The 20979-nt window shown below is 40.8% G+C and overlaps 1 non-coding gene across 1 annotated transcript; it reads left to right on the forward strand.

The window, feature by feature from the left end:
* The first annotated feature begins 10969 nt into the window (after nucleotides 1–10969).
* TRNAN-GUU (transfer RNA asparagine (anticodon GUU)) lies at nucleotides 10970–11043 on the forward strand. The gene has a single exon. It is a non-coding gene; the product is annotated as a tRNA-Asn (tRNA).
* Nucleotides 11044–20979: the final 9936 nt, after the last annotated feature.

The raw sequence follows: 20979 nt of genomic DNA on the forward strand, positions 1-20979 counted from the left end.
CTGGTCCTTTGGCACGAGTTGTACTGGGATTTAGGATTTTGACTAGTGTTTTTGATCCGAGACACGTTTGCTGTTGACAGAAAAGTTCAGTTGATATGCAATGATGAAGTTTATAAAACACAACTATTTAGCAGAGGTTGGTTTCAATCCATTGACCGCTGGGTTTCACAATGTGAATTATGGTCTACAAATACAGTCGAGCAATTTTCTAGCAAACCATTTCTCTGTATATAGAGAACCAAAATGGGGAAGTGAAAAAAAACTTAGCTAGTTTGTAGAAAAAGATGCAATGCAGCACAATTTAGCAGAGGATGGTTTCGATCCATCGACCTCTGGGTTATGGGCCCAGCACGCTTCTGCTGCGCCACTCTGCTTGTGTTAACAGATGTACAGAGTAAAATTCTAATGACTGTTTGTGTTCAGGTCGATGACATGTAAATTTTCAGCCATTACATATTTGTTGGCGACTAGAGTACTCCTGGGGTTCTGCAATTGTTTCTTTGTTTTTTTTTGCTTTCTTGTGTCATATTATTGTTGAAAATCATTAGAGGAAATGGTGTCTGACCATTGTTTAAGGTTCCGGTTAAAACTGGTGGGTGCGTCCGGCTGTTAGACGAAAGTTCGGCAGGCGTTTGTGTCTCTGTGGCGCAATCGGTTAGCGCGTTCGGCTGTTAACCGAAAGGTTGTTGGTTCGAGTCCACCCAGGGACGTTGGTTCCTTTTGCTTGGGTAGCATGCTACAGTTGAAGACGTTTTCACATTGGTGCTCAGCATCTCCATAAAGTAAAAGCACTGTTGCTGCCTAAGATTTGAATTCACAAGGCAAACTGGAGAAAAAACTTTCCGGTTGTGTTTCTGTCTACATGTCCAGAAAGAGCATAGCTGTCTGGTATTTGCCAGAAGGTTGAAAACATCTGATAGAATACACAAAACTTCCTTCGAGCCGGAATTGAACCAGCGACCTAAGGATTGCTAATTTAGATCTACAGTCCTCCGCTCTACCAGCTGAGCTATCGAAGGCTTGATTTAGCCATTGTTGAAAGTCTTCAAGGTTTGGACGTGTGTGCCACGAGCAGGTGGCAAAAACAATTCACTCGGCCAACTGAAAAAGGAATCCAAAGATTGTATTGGAGAATGCGGGCATCGATCCCGCTACCTCTCGCATGCTAAGCGAGCGCTCTACCACTTGAGCTAATCCCCCATGCCCGACGAACGCCATTATCAGTTTCACGCCACACCATGTCACAGTTTACTTATAGTCAAATGTGCCATTGAGTGCTTTTTTTTTTTTTTTTTTAAGTACAGATTCCTTTCTCCCATATTTGAAGAACATCTACGGAGTTCACAATGTGAATTATGGCCTACAAATACAGTCGGGCAATTTTCTAGCAAACCATTTCTATGTATGTAGAGAACCAGACTGGGGGAGTAAAAAAAACTTACCTAGTTTGTAGAAAAAAGTTGTAATGCAGCACAATCCCAAGCAAAAAGATTGACCTTTTATGGTTTGGTTTGAATATAGAAAATGCTGAGAGGTCGCGAATCTCCTTCTGGTCCTTTGGCACGAGTTGTACTGGGATTTAGGATTTTGACTAGTGTTTTTGATCCGAGACACGTTTGCTGTTGACAGAAAAGTTCAGTTGATATGCAATGATGAAGTTTATAAATCACAACTATTTAGCAGAGGTTGGTTTCGATCCATCGACCGCTGGGTTTCACAATGTGAATTATGGCCTACAAATACAGTCGGGCAATTTTCTAGCAAACCATTTCTATGTATGTAGAGAACCAGACTGGGGGAGTAAAAAAAACTTACCTAGTTTGTAGAAAAAAGTTGTAATGCAGCACAATCCCAAGCAAAAAGATTGACCTTTTATGGTTTGGTTTGAATATAGAAAATGCTGAGAGGTCGCGAATCTCCTTCTGGTCCTTTGGCACGAGTTGTACTGGGATTTAGGATTTTGACTAGTGTTTTTGATCCGAGACACGTTTGCTGTTGACAGAAAAGTTCAGTTGATATGCAATGATGAAGTTTATAAAACACAACTATTTAGCAGAGGTTGGTTTCGATCCATCGACCGCTGGGTTTCACAATGTGAATTATGGCCTACAAATACAGTCGAGCAATTTTCTAGTAAACCATTTCTCTGTATATAGAGAACCAAACTGGGGGAATGAAAAAAAACTTACCTAGTTTGTAGAAAAAAGTTGTAATGCAGCACAATCCCAAGCGAAAAGATTGATCTTTTATGGTTTGGTTTGAATATAGAAAATGCTGAGAGGTCGCGAATCTCCTTCTGGTCCTTTGGCACGAGTTGTACTGGGATTTAGGATTTTGACTAGTGTTTTTGATCCGAGACACGTTTGCTGTTGACAGAAAAGTTCAGTTGATATGCAATGATGAAGTTTATAAAACACAACTATTTAGCAGAGGTTGGTTTCAATCCATTGACCGCTGGGTTTCACAATGTGAATTATGGTCTACAAATACAGTCGAGCAATTTTCTAGCAAACCATTTCTCTGTATATAGAGAACCAAAATGGGGAAGTGAAAAAAAACTTAGCTAGTTTGTAGAAAAAGATGCAATGCAGCACAATTTAGCAGAGGATGGTTTCGATCCATCGACCTCTGGGTTATGGGCCCAGCACGCTTCCGCTGCGCCACTCTGCTTGTGTTAACAGATGTACAGAGTAAAATTCTAATGACTGTTTGTGTTCAGGTCGATGACATGTAAATTTTCAGCCATTACATATTTGTTGGCGACTAGAGTACTCCTGGGGTTCTGCAATTGTTTCTTTGTTTTTTTTTGCTTTCTTGTGTCATATTATTGTTGAAAATCATTAGAGGAAATGGTGTCTGACCATTGTTTAAGGTTCCGGTTAAAACTGGTGGGTGCGTCCGGCTGTTAGACGAAAGTTCGGCAGGCGTTTGTGTCTCTGTGGCGCAATCGGTTAGCGCGTTCGGCTGTTAACCGAAAGGTTGTTGGTTCGAGTCCACCCAGGGACGTTGGTTCCTTTTGCTTGGGTAGCATGCTACAGTTGAAGACGTTTTCACATTGGTGCTCAGCATCTCCATAAAGTAAAAGCACTGTTGCTGCCTAAGATTTGAATTCACAAGGCAAACTGGAGAAAAAACTTTCCGGTTGTGTTTCTGTCTACATGTCCAGAAAGAGCATAGCTGTCTGGTATTTGCCAGAAGGTTGAAAACATCTGATAGAATACACAAAACTTCCTTCGAGCCGGAATTGAACCAGCGACCTAAGGATTGCTAATTTAGATCTACAGTCCTCCGCTCTACCAGCTGAGCTATCGAAGGCTTGATTTAGCCATTGTTGAAAGTCTTCAAGGTTTGGACGTGTGTGCCACGAGCAGGTGGCAAAAACAATTCACTCGGCCAACTGAAAAAGGAATCCAAAGATTGTATTGGAGAATGCAGGCATCGATCCCGCTACCTCTCGCATGCTAAGCGAGCGCTCTACCACTTGAGCTAATCCCCCATGCCCGACGAACGCCATTATCAGTTTCACGCCACACCATGTCACAGTTTACTTATAGTCAAATGTGCCATTGAGTGCTTTTTTTTTTTTTTTTTTTTTTTTTTTAAGTACAGATTCCTTTCTCCCATATTTGAAGAACATCTACGGAGTTCACAATGTGAATTATGGCCTACAAATACAGTCGGGCAATTTTCTAGCAAACCATTTCTATGTATGTAGAGAACCAGACTGGGGGAGTAAAAAAAACTTACCTAGTTTGTAGAAAAAAGTTGTAATGCAGCACAATCCCAAGCAAAAAGATTGACCTTTTATGGTTTGGTTTGAATATAGAAAATGCTGAGAGGTCGCGAATCTCCTTCTGGTCCTTTGGCACGAGTTGTACTGGGATTTAGGATTTTGACTAGTGTTTTTGATCCGAGACACGTTTGCTGTTGACAGAAAAGTTCAGTTGATATGCAATGATGAAGTTTATAAATCACAACTATTTAGCAGAGGTTGGTTTCGATCCATCGACCGCTGGGTTTCACAATGTGAATTATGGCCTACAAATACAGTCGGGCAATTTTCTAGCAAACCATTTCTATGTATGTAGAGAACCAGACTGGGGGAGTAAAAAAAACTTACCTAGTTTGTAGAAAAAAGTTGTAATGCAGCACAATCCCAAGCAAAAAGATTGACCTTTTATGGTTTGGTTTGAATATAGAAAATGCTGAGAGGTCGCGAATCTCCTTCTGGTCCTTTGGCACGAGTTGTACTGGGATTTAGGATTTTGACTAGTGTTTTTGATCCGAGACACGTTTGCTGTTGACAGAAAAGTTCAGTTGATATGCAATGATGAAGTTTATAAAACACAACTATTTAGCAGAGGTTGGTTTCGATCCATCGACCGCTGGGTTTCACAATGTGAATTATGGCCTACAAATACAGTCGAGCAATTTTCTAGTAAACCATTTCTCTGTATATAGAGAACCAAACTGGGGGAATGAAAAAAAACTTACCTAGTTTGTAGAAAAAAGTTGTAATGCAGCACAATCCCAAGCGAAAAGATTGATCTTTTATGGTTTGGTTTGAATATAGAAAATGCTGAGAGGTCGCGAATCTCCTTCTGGTCCTTTGGCACGAGTTGTACTGGGATTTAGGATTTTGACTAGTGTTTTTGATCCGAGACACGTTTGCTGTTGACAGAAAAGTTCAGTTGATATGCAATGATGAAGTTTATAAAACACAACTATTTAGCAGAGGTTGGTTTCGATCCATCGACCGCTGGGTTTCACAATGTGAATTATGGCCTACAAATACAGTCGAGCAATTTTCTAGTAAACCATTTCTCTGTATATAGAGAACCAAACTGGGGGAATGAAAAAAAACTTACCTAGTTTGTAGAAAAAAGTTGTAATGCAGCACAATCCCAAGCGAAAAGATTGATCTTTTATGGTTTGGTTTGAATATAGAAAATGCTGAGAGGTCGCGAATCTCCTTCTGGTCCTTTGGCACGAGTTGTACTGGGATTTAGGATTTTGACTAGTGTTTTTGATCCGAGACACGTTTGCTGTTGACAGAAAAGTTCAGTTGATATGCAATGATGAAGTTTATAAAACACAACTATTTAGCAGAGGTTGGTTTCAATCCATTGACCGCTGGGTTTCACAATGTGAATTATGGTCTACAAATACAGTCGAGCAATTTTCTAGCAAACCATTTCTCTGTATATAGAGAACCAAAATGGGGAAGTGAAAAAAAACTTAGCTAGTTTGTAGAAAAAGATGCAATGCAGCACAATTTAGCAGAGGATGGTTTCGATCCATCGACCTCTGGGTTATGGGCCCAGCACGCTTCCGCTGCGCCACTCTGCTTGTGTTAACAGATGTACAGAGTAAAATTCTAATGACTGTTTGTGTTCAGGTCGATGACATGTAAATTTTCAGCCATTACATATTTGTTGGCGACTAGAGTACTCCTGGGGTTCTGCAATTGTTTCTTTGTTTTTTTTTGCTTTCTTGTGTCATATTATTGTTGAAAATCATTAGAGGAAATGGTGTCTGACCATTGTTTAAGGTTCCGGTTAAAACTGGTGGGTGCGTCCGGCTGTTAGACGAAAGTTCGGCAGGCGTTTGTGTCTCTGTGGCGCAATCGGTTAGCGCGTTCGGCTGTTAACCGAAAGGTTGTTGGTTCGAGTCCACCCAGGGACGTTGGTTCCTTTTGCTTGGGTAGCATGCTACAGTTGAAGACGTTTTCACATTGGTGCTCAGCATCTCCATAAAGTAAAAGCACTGTTGCTGCCTAAGATTTGAATTCACAAGGCAAACTGGAGAAAAAACTTTCCGGTTGTGTTTCTGTCTACATGTCCAGAAAGAGCATAGCTGTCTGGTATTTGCCAGAAGGTTGAAAACATCTGATAGAATACACAAAACTTCCTTCGAGCCGGAATTGAACCAGCGACCTAAGGATTGCTAATTTAGATCTACAGTCCTCCGCTCTACCAGCTGAGCTATCGAAGGCTTGATTTAGCCATTGTTGAAAGTCTTCAAGGTTTGGACGTGTGTGCCACGAGCAGGTGGCAAAAACAATTCACTCGGCCAACTGAAAAAGGAATCCAAAGATTGTATTGGAGAATGCAGGCATCGATCCCGCTACCTCTCGCATGCTAAGCGAGCGCTCTACCACTTGAGCTAATCCCCCATGCCCGACGAACGCCATTATCAGTTTCACGCCACACCATGTCACAGTTTACTTATAGTCAAATGTGCCATTGAGTGCTTTTTTTTTTTTTTTTTTTTTTTTTTTAAGTACAGATTCCTTTCTCCCATATTTGAAGAACATCTACGGAGTTCACAATGTGAATTATGGCCTACAAATACAGTCGGGCAATTTTCTAGCAAACCATTTCTATGTATGTAGAGAACCAGACTGGGGGAGTAAAAAAAACTTACCTAGTTTGTAGAAAAAAGTTGTAATGCAGCACAATCCCAAGCAAAAAGATTGACCTTTTATGGTTTGGTTTGAATATAGAAAATGCTGAGAGGTCGCGAATCTCCTTCTGGTCCTTTGGCACGAGTTGTACTGGGATTTAGGATTTTGACTAGTGTTTTTGATCCGAGACACGTTTGCTGTTGACAGAAAAGTTCAGTTGATATGCAATGATGAAGTTTATAAATCACAACTATTTAGCAGAGGTTGGTTTCGATCCATCGACCGCTGGGTTTCACAATGTGAATTATGGCCTACAAATACAGTCGGGCAATTTTCTAGCAAACCATTTCTATGTATGTAGAGAACCAGACTGGGGGAGTAAAAAAAACTTACCTAGTTTGTAGAAAAAAGTTGTAATGCAGCACAATCCCAAGCAAAAAGATTGACCTTTTATGGTTTGGTTTGAATATAGAAAATGCTGAGAGGTCGCGAATCTCCTTCTGGTCCTTTGGCACGAGTTGTACTGGGATTTAGGATTTTGACTAGTGTTTTTGATCCGAGACACGTTTGCTGTTGACAGAAAAGTTCAGTTGATATGCAATGATGAAGTTTATAAAACACAACTATTTAGCAGAGGTTGGTTTCGATCCATCGACCGCTGGGTTTCACAATGTGAATTATGGCCTACAAATACAGTCGAGCAATTTTCTAGTAAACCATTTCTCTGTATATAGAGAACCAAACTGGGGGAATGAAAAAAAACTTACCTAGTTTGTAGAAAAAAGTTGTAATGCAGCACAATCCCAAGCGAAAAGATTGATCTTTTATGGTTTGGTTTGAATATAGAAAATGCTGAGAGGTCGCGAATCTCCTTCTGGTCCTTTGGCACGAGTTGTACTGGGATTTAGGATTTTGACTAGTGTTTTTGATCCGAGACACGTTTGCTGTTGACAGAAAAGTTCAGTTGATATGCAATGATGAAGTTTATAAAACACAACTATTTAGCAGAGGTTGGTTTCGATCCATCGACCGCTGGGTTTCACAATGTGAATTATGGCCTACAAATACAGTCGAGCAATTTTCTAGTAAACCATTTCTCTGTATATAGAGAACCAAACTGGGGGAATGAAAAAAAACTTACCTAGTTTGTAGAAAAAAGTTGTAATGCAGCACAATCCCAAGCGAAAAGATTGATCTTTTATGGTTTGGTTTGAATATAGAAAATGCTGAGAGGTCGCGAATCTCCTTCTGGTCCTTTGGCACGAGTTGTACTGGGATTTAGGATTTTGACTAGTGTTTTTGATCCGAGACACGTTTGCTGTTGACAGAAAAGTTCAGTTGATATGCAATGATGAAGTTTATAAAACACAACTATTTAGCAGAGGTTGGTTTCAATCCATTGACCGCTGGGTTTCACAATGTGAATTATGGTCTACAAATACAGTCGAGCAATTTTCTAGCAAACCATTTCTCTGTATATAGAGAACCAAAATGGGGAAGTGAAAAAAAACTTAGCTAGTTTGTAGAAAAAGATGCAATGCAGCACAATTTAGCAGAGGATGGTTTCGATCCATCGACCTCTGGGTTATGGGCCCAGCACGCTTCCGCTGCGCCACTCTGCTTGTGTTAACAGATGTACAGAGTAAAATTCTAATGACTGTTTGTGTTCAGGTCGATGACATGTAAATTTTCAGCCATTACATATTTGTTGGCGACTAGAGTACTCCTGGGGTTCTGCAATTGTTTCTTTGTTTTTTTTTGCTTTCTTGTGTCATATTATTGTTGAAAATCATTAGAGGAAATGGTGTCTGACCATTGTTTAAGGTTCCGGTTAAAACTGGTGGGTGCGTCCGGCTGTTAGACGAAAGTTCGGCAGGCGTTTGTGTCTCTGTGGCGCAATCGGTTAGCGCGTTCGGCTGTTAACCGAAAGGTTGTTGGTTCGAGTCCACCCAGGGACGTTGGTTCCTTTTGCTTGGGTAGCATGCTACAGTTGAAGACGTTTTCACATTGGTGCTCAGCATCTCCATAAAGTAAAAGCACTGTTGCTGCCTAAGATTTGAATTCACAAGGCAAACTGGAGAAAAAACTTTCCGGTTGTGTTTCTGTCTACATGTCCAGAAAGAGCATAGCTGTCTGGTATTTGCCAGAAGGTTGAAAACATCTGATAGAATACACAAAACTTCCTTCGAGCCGGAATTGAACCAGCGACCTAAGGATTGCTAATTTAGATCTACAGTCCTCCGCTCTACCAGCTGAGCTATCGAAGGCTTGATTTAGCCATTGTTGAAAGTCTTCAAGGTTTGGACGTGTGTGCCACGAGCAGGTGGCAAAAACAATTCACTCGGCCAACTGAAAAAGGAATCCAAAGATTGTATTGGAGAATGCAGGGATCGATCCCGCTACCTCTCGCATGCTAAGCGAGCGCTCTACCACTTGAGCTAATCCCCCATGCCCGACGAACGCCATTATCAGTTTCACGCCACACCATGTCACAGTTTACTTATAGTCAAATGTGCCATTGAGTGCTTTTTTTTTTTTTTTTTTTTTTTTTTTTAAGTACAGATTCCTTTCTCCCATATTTGAAGAACATCTACGGAGTTCACAATGTGAATTATGGCCTACAAATACAGTCGGGCAATTTTCTAGCAAACCATTTCTATGTATGTAGAGAACCAGACTGGGGGAGTAAAAAAAACTTACCTAGTTTGTAGAAAAAAGTTGTAATGCAGCACAATCCCAAGCAAAAAGATTGACCTTTTATGGTTTGGTTTGAATATAGAAAATGCTGAGAGGTCGCGAATCTCCTTCTGGTCCTTTGGCACGAGTTGTACTGGGATTTAGGATTTTGACTAGTGTTTTTGATCCGAGACACGTTTGCTGTTGACAGAAAAGTTCAGTTGATATGCAATGATGAAGTTTATAAATCACAACTATTTAGCAGAGGTTGGTTTCGATCCATCGACCGCTGGGTTTCACAATGTGAATTATGGCCTACAAATACAGTCGGGCAATTTTCTAGCAAACCATTTCTATGTATGTAGAGAACCAGACTGGGGGAGTAAAAAAAACTTACCTAGTTTGTAGAAAAAAGTTGTAATGCAGCACAATCCCAAGCAAAAAGATTGACCTTTTATGGTTTGGTTTGAATATAGAAAATGCTGAGAGGTCGCGAATCTCCTTCTGGTCCTTTGGCACGAGTTGTACTGGGATTTAGGATTTTGACTAGTGTTTTTGATCCGAGACACGTTTGCTGTTGACAGAAAAGTTCAGTTGATATGCAATGATGAAGTTTATAAAACACAACTATTTAGCAGAGGTTGGTTTCGATCCATCGACCGCTGGGTTTCACAATGTGAATTATGGCCTACAAATACAGTCGAGCAATTTTCTAGTAAACCATTTCTCTGTATATAGAGAACCAAACTGGGGGAATGAAAAAAAACTTACCTAGTTTGTAGAAAAAAGTTGTAATGCAGCACAATCCCAAGCGAAAAGATTGATCTTTTATGGTTTGGTTTGAATATAGAAAATGCTGAGAGGTCGCGAATCTCCTTCTGGTCCTTTGGCACGAGTTGTACTGGGATTTAGGATTTTGACTAGTGTTTTTGATCCGAGACACGTTTGCTGTTGACAGAAAAGTTCAGTTGATATGCAATGATGAAGTTTATAAATCACAACTATTTAGCAGAGGTTGGTTTCGATCCATCGACCGCTGGGTTTCACAATGTGAATTATGGCCTACAAATACAGTCGGGCAATTTTCTAGCAAACCATTTCTATGTATGTAGAGAACCAGACTGGGGGAGTAAAAAAAACTTACCTAGTTTGTAGAAAAAAGTTGTAATGCAGCACAATCCCAAGCGAAAAGATTGATCTTTTATGGTTTGGTTTGAATATAGAAAATGCTGAGAGGTCGCGAATCTCCTTCTGGTCCTTTGGCACGAGTTGTACTGGGATTTAGGATTTTGACTAGTGTTTTTGATCCGAGACACGTTTGCTGTTGACAGAAAAGTTCAGTTGATATGCAATGATGAAGTTTATAAAACACAACTATTTAGAAGAGGTTGGTTTCAATCCATTGACCGCTGGGTTTCACAATGTGAATTATGGCCTACAAATACAGTCGTGCAATTTTCTAGTAAACCATTTCTCTGTATATAGAGAACCAAACTGGGGGAATGAAAAAAAACTTACCTAGTTTGTAGAAAAAAGTTGTAATGCAGCACAATTTAGCAGAGGATGGTTTTGATCCATCGACCTCTGGGTTATGGGCCCAGCACGCTTCCGCTGCGCCACTCTGCTTGTGTTAACAGATGTAAAGAGTAAAATTCTAATGACTGTTTGTGTTCATGTCGATGACATGTAAATTTTCAGCCATTACATATTTGTTGGCGACTAGAGTACTCCTGGGGTTCTGCAATTGTTTCTTTGTTTTTTTTGCTTTCTTGTGTCATATTATTGTTGAAAATCATTAGAGGAAATGGTGTCTGACCATTGTTTAAGGTTCCGGTTAAAACTGGTGGGTGCGTCCGGCTGTTAGACGAAAGTTCGGCAGGCGTTTGTGTCTCTGTGGCGCAATCGGTTAGCGCGTTCGGCTGTTAACCGAAAGGTTGGTGGTTCGAGTCCACCCAGGGACGTTGGTTCCTTTTGCTTGGGTAGCATGCTACAGTTGAAGACGTTTTCACATTGGTGCTCAGCATCTCCATAAAGTAAAAGCACTGTTGCTGCCTAAGATTTGAATTCACAAGGCAAACTGGAGAAAAAACTTTCCGGTTGTGTTTCTGTCTACATGTCCAGAAAGAGCATAGCTGTCTGGTATTTGCCAGAAGGTTGAAAACATCTGATAGAATACACAAAACTTCCTTCGAGCCGGAATTGAACCAGCGACCTAAGGATTGCTAATTTAGATCTACAGTCCTCCGCTCTACCAGCTGAGCTATCGAAGGCTTGATTTAGCCATTGTTGAAAGTCTTCAAGGTTTGGACGTGTGTGCCACGAGCAGGTGGCAAAAACAATTCACTCGGCCAACTGAAAAAGGAATCCAAAGATTGTATTGGAGAATGCGGGCATCGATCCCGCTACCTCTCGCATGCTAAGCGAGCGCTCTACCACTTGAGCTAATCCCCCATGCCCGACGAACGCCATTATCAGTTTCACGCCACACCATGTCACAGTTTACTTATAGTCAAATGTGCCATTGAGTGCTTTTTTTTTTTTTTTTTTTTTTTTTTTAAGTACAGATTCCTTTCTCCCATATTTGAAGAACATCTACGGAGTTCACAATGTGAATTATGGCCTACAAATACAGTCGGGCAATTTTCTAGCAAACCATTTCTATGTATGTAGAGAACCAGACTGGGGGAGTAAAAAAAACTTACCTAGTTTGTAGAAAAAAGTTGTAATGCAGCACAATCCCAAGCAAAAAGATTGACCTTTTATGGTTTGGTTTGAATATAGAAAATGCTGAGAGGTCGCGAATCTCCTTCTGGTCCTTTGGCACGAGTTGTACTGGGATTTAGGATTTTGACTAGTGTTTTTGATCCGAGACACGTTTGCTGTTGACAGAAAAGTTCAGTTGATATGCAATGATGAAGTTTATAAATCACAACTATTTAGCAGAGGTTGGTTTCGATCCATCGACCGCTGGGTTTCACAATGTGAATTATGGCCTACAAATACAGTCGGGCAATTTTCTAGCAAACCATTTCTATGTATGTAGAGAACCAGACTGGGGGAGTAAAAAAAACTTACCTAGTTTGTAGAAAAAAGTTGTAATGCAGCACAATCCCAAGCAAAAAGATTGACCTTTTATGGTTTGGTTTGAATATAGAAAATGCTGAGAGGTCGCGAATCTCCTTCTGGTCCTTTGGCACGAGTTGTACTGGGATTTAGGATTTTGACTAGTGTTTTTGATCCGAGACACGTTTGCTGTTGACAGAAAAGTTCAGTTGATATGCAATGATGAAGTTTATAAAACACAACTATTTAGCAGAGGTTGGTTTCGATCCATCGACCGCTGGGTTTCACAATGTGAATTATGGCCTACAAATACAGTCGAGCAATTTTCTAGTAAACCATTTCTCTGTATATAGAGAACCAAACTGGGGGAGTGAAAAAAAACTTACCTAGTTTGTAGAAAAAAGTTGTAATGCAGCACAATCCCAAGCAAAAAGATTGATCTTTTATGGTTTGGTTTGAATATAGAAAATGCTGAGAGGTCGCGAATCTCCTTCTGGTCCTTTGGCACGAGTTGTACTGGGATTTAGGATTTTGACTAGTGTTTTTGATCCGAGACACGTTTGCTGTTGACAGAAAAGTTCAGTTGATATGCAATGATGAAGTTTATAAAACACAACTATTTAGCAGAGGTTGGTTTCAATCCATTGACCGCTGGGTTTCACAATGTGAATTATGGTCTACAAATACAGTCGAGCAATTTTCTAGCAAACCATTTCTCTGTATATAGAGAACCAAACTGGGGAAGTGAAAAAAAACTTAGCTAGTTTGTAGAAAAAGATGCAATGCAGCACAATTTAGCAGAGGATGGTTTCGATCCATCGACCTCTGGGTTATGGGCCCAGCACGCTTCCGCTGCGCCACTCTGCTTGTGTTAACAGATGTACAGAGTAAAATTCTAATGACTGTTTGTGTTCAGGTCGATGACATGTACATTTTCAGCCATTACATATTTGTTGGCGACTAGAGTACTCCTGGGGTTCTGCAATTGTTTCTTTGTTTTTTTTTGCTTTCTTGTGTCATATTATTGTTGAAAATCATTAGAGGAAATGGTGTCTGACCATTGTTTAAGGTTCCGGTTAAAACTGGTGGGTGCGTCCGGCTGTTAGACGAAAGTTCGGCAGGCGTTTGTGTCTCTGTGGCGCAATCGGATAGCGCGTTTGGCTGTTAACCGAAAGGTTGGTGGTTCGAGTCCACCCAGGGACGTTGGTTCCTTTTGCTTGGGTAGCATGCTACAGTTGAAGACGTTTTCACATTGGTGCTCAGCATCTCCATAAAGTAAAAGCACTGTTGCTGCCTAAGTTTTGAATTCACAAGGCAAACTGGAGAAAAAACTTTCCGGTTGTGTTTCTGTCTACATGTCCAGAATGAGCATAGCTGTCTGGTATTTGCCAGAAGGTTGAAAACATCTGATAGAATACACAAAACTTCCTTCGAGCCGGAATTGAACCAGCGACCTAAGGATTGCTAATTTAGATCTACAGTCCTCCGCTCTACCAGCTGAGCTATCGAAGGCTTGATTTAGCCATTGTTGAAAGTCTTCAAGGTTTGGACGTGTGTGCCACGAGCAGGTGGCAAAAACAATTCACTCGGCCAACTGAAAAAGGCATCCAAAGATTGTATTGGAGAATGCGGGCATCGATCCCGCTACCTCTCGCATGCTAAGCGAGCGCTCCACCACTTGAGCTAATCCCCCATGCCCGACGAACGCCATTATCAGTTTCACGCCACACCATGTCACAGTTTACTTATAGTCAAATGTGCCATTGAGTGCTTTTTTTTTTTTTTTAAGTACAGATTCCTTTCTCCCATATTTGAAGAACATCTACGGAGTTCACAATGTGAATTATGGCCTACAAATACAGTCGAGCAATTTTCTAGCAAACCATTTCTATGTATGTAGAGAACCAGACTGGGGGAGTAAAAAAAACTTACCTAGTTTGTAGAAAAAAGTTGTAATGCAGCACAATCCCAAGCAAAAAGATTGACCTTTTATGGTTTGGTTTGAATATAGAAAATGCTGAGAGGTCGCGAATCTCCTTCTGGTCCTTTGGCACGAGTTGTACTGGGATTTAGGATTTTGACTAGTGTTTTTGATCCGAGACACGTTTGCTGTTGACAGAAAAGTTCAGTTGATATGCAATGATGAAGTTTATAAATCACAACTATTTAGCAGAGGTTGGTTTCGATCCATCGACCGCTGGGTTTCACAATGTGAATTATGGCCTACAAATACAGTCGGGCAATTTTCTAGCAAACCATTTCTATGTATGTAGAGAACCAGACTGGGGGAGTAAAAAAAACTTACCTAGTTTGTAGAAAAAAGTTGTAATGCAGCACAATCCCAAGCAAAAAGATTGACCTTTTATGGTTTGGTTTGAATATAGAAAATGCTGAGAGGTCGCGAATCTCCTTCTGGTCCTTTGGCACGAGTTGTACTGGGATTTAGGATTTTGACTAGTGTTTTTGATCCGAGACACGTTTGCTGTTGACAGAAAAGTTCAGTTGATATGCAATGATGAAGTTTATAAAACACAACTGTTTAGCAGAGGTTGGTTTCGATCCATCGACCGCTGGGTTTCACAATGTGAATTATGGCCTACAAATACAGTCGAGCAATTTTCTAGTAAACCATTTCTCTGTATATAGAGAACCAAACTGGGGGAGTGAAAAAAAACTTACCTAGTTTGTAGAAAAAAGTTGTAATGCAGCACAATCCCAAGCAAAAAGATTGATCTTTTATGGTTTGGTTTGAATATAGAAAATGCTGAGAGGTCGCGAATCTCCTTCTGGTCCTTTGGCACGAGTTGTACTGGGATTTAGGATTTTGACTAGTGTTTTTGATCCGAGACACGTTTGCTGTTGACAGAAAAGTTCAGTTGATATGCAATGATGAAGTTTATAAAACACAACTATTTAGCAGAGGTTGGTTTCAATCCATTGACCGCTGGGTTTCACAATGTGAATTATGGTCTACAAATACAGTCGAGCAATTTTCTAGCAAACCATTTCTCTGTATATAGAGAACCAAACTGGGGAAGTGAAAAAAAACTTAGCTAGTTTGTAGAAAAAGATGCAATGCAGCTCAATTTAGCAGAGGATGGTTTCGATCCATCGACCTCTGGGTTATGGGCCCAGCACGCTTCCGCTGCGCCACTCTGCTTGTGTTAACAGATGTACAGAGTAAAATTCTAATGACTGTTTGTGTTCAGGTCGATGACATGTAAATTTTCAGCCATTACATATTTGTTGGCGACTAGAGTACTCCTGGGGTTCTGCAATTGTTTCTTTGTTTTTTTTTGCTTTCTTGTGTCATATTATTGTTGAAAATCATTAGAGGAAATGGTGTCTGACCATTGTTTAAGGTTCCGGTTAAAACTGGTGGGTGCGTCCGGCTGTTAGACGAAAGTTCGGCAGGCGTTTGTGTCTCTGTGGCGCAATCGGTTAGCGTGTTCGGCTGTTAACCGCAAGGTTGGTGGTTCGAGTCCACCCAGGGACGTTGGTTCCTTTTGCTTGGGTAGCATGCTACAGTTGAAGACGTTTTCACATTGGTGCTCAGCATCTCCATAAAGTAAAAGCACTGTTGCTGCCTAAGTTTTGAATTCACAAGGCAAACTGGAGAAAAAACTTTCCGGTTGTGTTTCTGTCTACATGTCCAGAAAGAGCATAGCTGTCTGGTATTTGCCAGTAGGTTGAAAACATCTGATAGAATACACAAAACTTCCAGCGACCTAAGGATTGCTAATTTAGATCTACAGTCCTCCGCTCTACCAGCTGAGCTATCGAAGGCTTGATTTAGCCATTGTTGAAAGTCTTCAAGGTTTGGACGTGTGTGCCACGAGCAGGTGGCAAAAACAATTCACTCGGCCAACTGAAAAAGGCATCCAAAGATTGTATTGGAGAATGCGGGCATCGATCCCGCTACCTCTCGCATGCTAAGCGAGCGCTCTACCACTTGAGCTAATCCCCCATGCCCGAGGAATGCCCTTATCAGTTTCACGCCACACCATGTCACAGTTTACTTATAGTCAAATGTGCCATTGAGTGCTTTTTTTTTTTTTTTTTTTTTAAGTACAGATTCCTTTCTCCCATATTTGAAGAACATCTACGGAGTTCACAATGTGAATTATGGCCTACAAATACAGTCGAGCAATTTTCTAGCAAACCATTTCTATGTATGTAGAGAACCAGACTGGGGGAGTAAAAAAAACTTACCTAGTTTGTAGAAAAAAGTTGTAATGCAGCACAATCCCAAGCAAAAAGATTGACCTTTTATGGTTTGGTTTGAATATAGAAAATGCTGAGAGGTCGCGAATCTCCTTCTGGTCCTTTGGCACGAGTTGTACTGGGATTTAGGATTTTGACTAGTGTTTTTGATCCGAGACACGTTTGCTGTTGACAGAAAAGTTCAGTTGATATGCAATGATGAAGTTTATAAATCACAACTATTTAGCAGAGGTTGGTTTCGATCCATCGACCGCTGGGTTTCACAATGTGAATTATGGCCTACAAATACAGTCGGGCAATTTTCTAGCAAACCATTTCTATGTATGTAGAGAACCAGACTGGGGGAGTAAAAAAAACTTACCTAGTTTGTAGAAAAAAGTTGTAATGCAGCACAATCCCAAGCAAAAAGATTGACCTTTTATGGTTTGGTTTGAATATAGAAAATGCTGAGAGGTCGCGAATCTCCTTCTGGTCCTTTGGCACGAGTTGTACTGGGATTTAGGATTTTGACTAGTGTTTTTGATCCGAGACACGTTTGCTGTTGACAGAAAAGTTCAGTTGATATGCAATGATGAAGTTTATAAAACACAACTATTTAGCAGAGGTTGGTTTCAATCCATTGACCGCTGGGTTTCACAATGTGAATTATGGTCTACAAATACAGTCGAGCAATTTTCTAGCAAACCATTTCTCTGTATATAGAGAACCAAACTGGGGAAGTGAAAAAAAACTTAGCTAGTTTGTAGAAAAAGATGCAATGCAGCACAATTTAGCAGAGGATGGTTTCGATCCATCGACCTCTGGGTTATGGGCCCAGCACGCTTCCGCTGCGCCACTCTGCTTGTGTTAACAGATATACAGAGTAAAATTCTAATGACTGTTTGTGTTCAGGTCGATGACATGTAAATTTTCAGCCATTACATATTTGTTGGCGACTAGAGTACTCCTGGGGTTCTGCAATTGTTTCTTTGTTTTTTTTGCTTTCTTGTGTCATATTATTGTTGAAAATCATTAGAGGAAATGGTGTCTGACCATTGTTTAAGGTTCCGGTTAAAACTGGTGGGTGCGTCCGGCTGTTAGAGGAAAGTTCGGCAGGCTTTTGTGTCTCTGTGGCGCAATCTGTTAGCGCGTTCGGCTGTTAACCGAAAGGTTGGTGGTTCGAGTCCACCCAGGGACGTTGGTTCCTCTTGATTGGGTAGCATGCTACAGTTGAAGACGTTTTCACATTGGTGCTCAGCATCTCCATAAAGTAAAAGCACTGTTGCTGCCTAAGTTTTGAATTCACAAGGCAAACTGGAGAAAAAACTTTCCGGTTGTGTTTCTGTCTACATGTCCAGAAAGAGCATAGCTGTCTGGTATTTGCCAGAAGGTTGAAAACATCTGATAGAATACACAAAACTTCCTTCGAGCCGGAATTGAACCAGCGACCTAAGAATTGCTAATTTAGATCTACAGTCCTCCGCTCTACCAGCTGAGCTATCGAAGGCTTGATTTAGCCATTGTTGAAAGTCTTCAAGGTTTGGACGTGTGTTCCACGAGCAGGTGGCAAAAACAATTCACTCGGCCAACTGAAAAAGGCATCCAAAGATTGTATTGGAGAATGCGGGCATCGATCCCGCTACCTCTCGCATGCTAAGCGAGCGCTCCACCACTTGAGCTAATCCCCCATGCCCGACGAACGCCATTATCAGTTTCACGCCACACCATGTCACAGTTTACTTATAGTCAAATGTGCCATTGAGTGCTTTTTTTTTTTTTTTTTTTTTAAGTACAGATTCCTTTCTCCCATATTTGAAGAACATCTACGGAGTTCACAATGTGAATTATGGCCTACAAATACAGTCGAGCAATTTTCTAGCAAACCATTTCTATGTATGTAGAGAACCAGACTGGGGGAGTAAAAAAAACTTACCTAGTTTGTAGAAAAAAGTTGTAATGCAGCAGAATCCCAAGCAAAAAGATTGACCTTTTATGGTTTGGTTTGAATATAGAAAATGCTGAGAGGTCGCGAATCTCCTTCTGGTCCTTTGGCACGAGTTGTACTGGGATTTAGGATTTTGACTAGTGTTTTTGATCCGAGACACGTTTGCTGTTGACAGAAAAGTTCAGTTGATATGCAATGATGAAGTTTATAAATCACAACTATTTAGCAGAGGTTGGTTTCGATCCATCGACCGCTGGGTTTCACAATGTGAATTATGGCCTACAAATACAGTCGGGCAATTTTCTAGCAAACCATTTCTATGTATGTAGAGAACCAGACTGGGGGAGTAAAAAAAACTTACCTAGTTTGTAGAAAAAAGTTGTAATGCAGCACAATCCCAAGCAAAAAGATTGACCTTTTATGGTTTGGTTTGAATATAGAAAATGCTGAGAGGTCGCGAATCTCCTTCTGGTCCTTTGGCACGAGTTGTACTGGGATTTAGGATTTTGACTAGTGTTTTTGATCCGAGACACGTTTGCTGTTGACAGAAAAGTTCAGTTGATATGCAATGATGAAGTTTATAAAACACAACTGTTTAGCAGAGGTTGGTTTCGATCCATCGACCGCTGGGTTTCACAATGTGAATTATGGCCTACAAATACAGTCGAGCAATTTTCTAGTAAACCATTTCTCTGTATATAGAGAACCAAACTGGGGGAGTGAAAAAAAACTTACCTAGTTTGTAGAAAAAAGTTGTAATGCAGCACAATCCCAAGCAAAAAGATTGATCTTTTATGGTTTGGTTTGAATATAGAAAATGCTGAGAGGTCGCGAATCTCCTTCTGGTCCTTTGGCACGAGTTGTACTGGGATTTAGGATTTTGACTAGTGTTTTTGATCCGAGACACGTTTGCTGTTGACAGAAAAGTTCAGTTGATATGCAATGATGAAGTTTATAAAACACAACTATTTAGCAGAGGTTGGTTTCAATCCATTGACCGCTGGGTTTCACAATGTGAATTATGGTCTACAAATACAGTCGAGCATTTTTCTAGCAAACCATTTCTCTGTATATAGAGAACCAAACTGGGGAAGTGAAAAAAAACTTAGCTAGTTTGTAGAAAAAGATGCAATGCAGCACAATTTAGCAGAGGATGGTTTCGATCCATCGACCTCTGGGTTATGGGCCCAGCACGCTTCCGCTGCGCCACTCTGCTTGTGTTAACAGATGTACAGAGTAAAATTCTAATGACTGTTTGTGTTCAGGTCGATGACATGTACATTTTCAGCCATTACATATTTGTTGGCGACTAGAGTACTCCTGGGGTTCTGCAATTGTTTCTTTGTTTTTTTTTGCTTTCTTGTGTCATATTATTGTTGAAAATCATTAGAGGAAATGGTGTCTGACCATTGTTTAAGGTTCCGGTTAAAACTGGTGGGTGCGTCCGGCTGTTAGACGAAAGTTCGGCAGGCGTTTGTGTCTCTGTGGCGCAATCGGATAGCGCGTTCGGCTGTTAACCGAAAGGTTGGTGGTTCGAGTCCACCCAGGGACGTTGGTTCCTTTTGCTTGGGTAGCATGCTACAGTTGAAGACGTTTTCACATTGGTGCTCAGCATCTCCATAAAGTAAAAGCACTGTTGCTGCCTAAGTTTTGAATTCACAAGGCAAACTGGAGAAAAAACTTTCCGGTTGTGTTTCTGTCTACATGTCCAGAAAGAGCATAGCTGTCTGGTATTTGCCAGAAGGTTGAAAACATCTGATAGAATACACAAAACTTCCTTCGAGCCGGAATTGAACCAGCGACCTAAGGATTGCTAATTTAGATCTACAGTCCTCCGCTCTACCAGCTGAGCTATCGAAGGCTTGATTTAGCCATTGTTGAAAGTCTTCAAGGTTTGGACGTGTGTGCCACGAGCAGGTGGCAAAAACAATTCACTCGGCCAACTGAAAAAGGCATCCAAAGATTGTATTGGAGAATGCGGGCATCGATCCCGCTACCTCTCGCATGCTAAGCGAGCGCTCCACCACTTGAGCTACTCCCCCATGCCCGACGAACGCCATTATCAGTTTCACGCCACACCATGTCACAGTTTACTTATAGTCAAATGTGCCATTGAGTGTTTTTTTTTTTTTTTTTTTTTTAAGTACAGATTCCTTTCTCCCATATTTGAAGAACATCTGCGGAGTTCACAATGTGAATTATGGCCTACAAATACAGTCGAGCAATTTTCTAGCAAACCATTTCTATGTATGTAGAGAACCAGACTGGGGGAGTAAAAAAAACTTACCTAGTTTGTAGAAAAAAGTTGTAATGCAGCACAATCCCAAGCAAAAAGGTTGACCTTTTATGGTTTGGTTTGAATATAGAAAATGCTGAGAGGTCGCGAATCTCCTTCTGGTCCTTTGGCACGAGTTGTACTGGGATTTAGGATTTTGACTAGTGTTTTTGATCCGAGACACGTTTGCTGTTGACAGAAAAGTTCAGTTGATATGCAATGATGAAGTTTATAAAACACAACTATTTAGCAGAGGTTGGTTTAGATCCATCGACTGCTGGGTTTCACAATGTGAATTATGGCCTACAAATACAGTCGAGCAATTTTCTAGTAAACCATTTCTCTGTATATAGAGAACCAAACTGGGGGAGTGAAAAAAAACTTACCTAGTTTGTAGAAAAAAGTTGTAAT

Source organism: Dendrobates tinctorius, unplaced genomic scaffold (assembly GCF_039654945.1).
Source record: "Dendrobates tinctorius isolate UK_male_01 unplaced genomic scaffold, ASM3965494v1 ptg000251l, whole genome shotgun sequence".
Classification (NCBI taxonomy): Eukaryota; Metazoa; Chordata; class Amphibia; order Anura; family Dendrobatidae; genus Dendrobates; species Dendrobates tinctorius.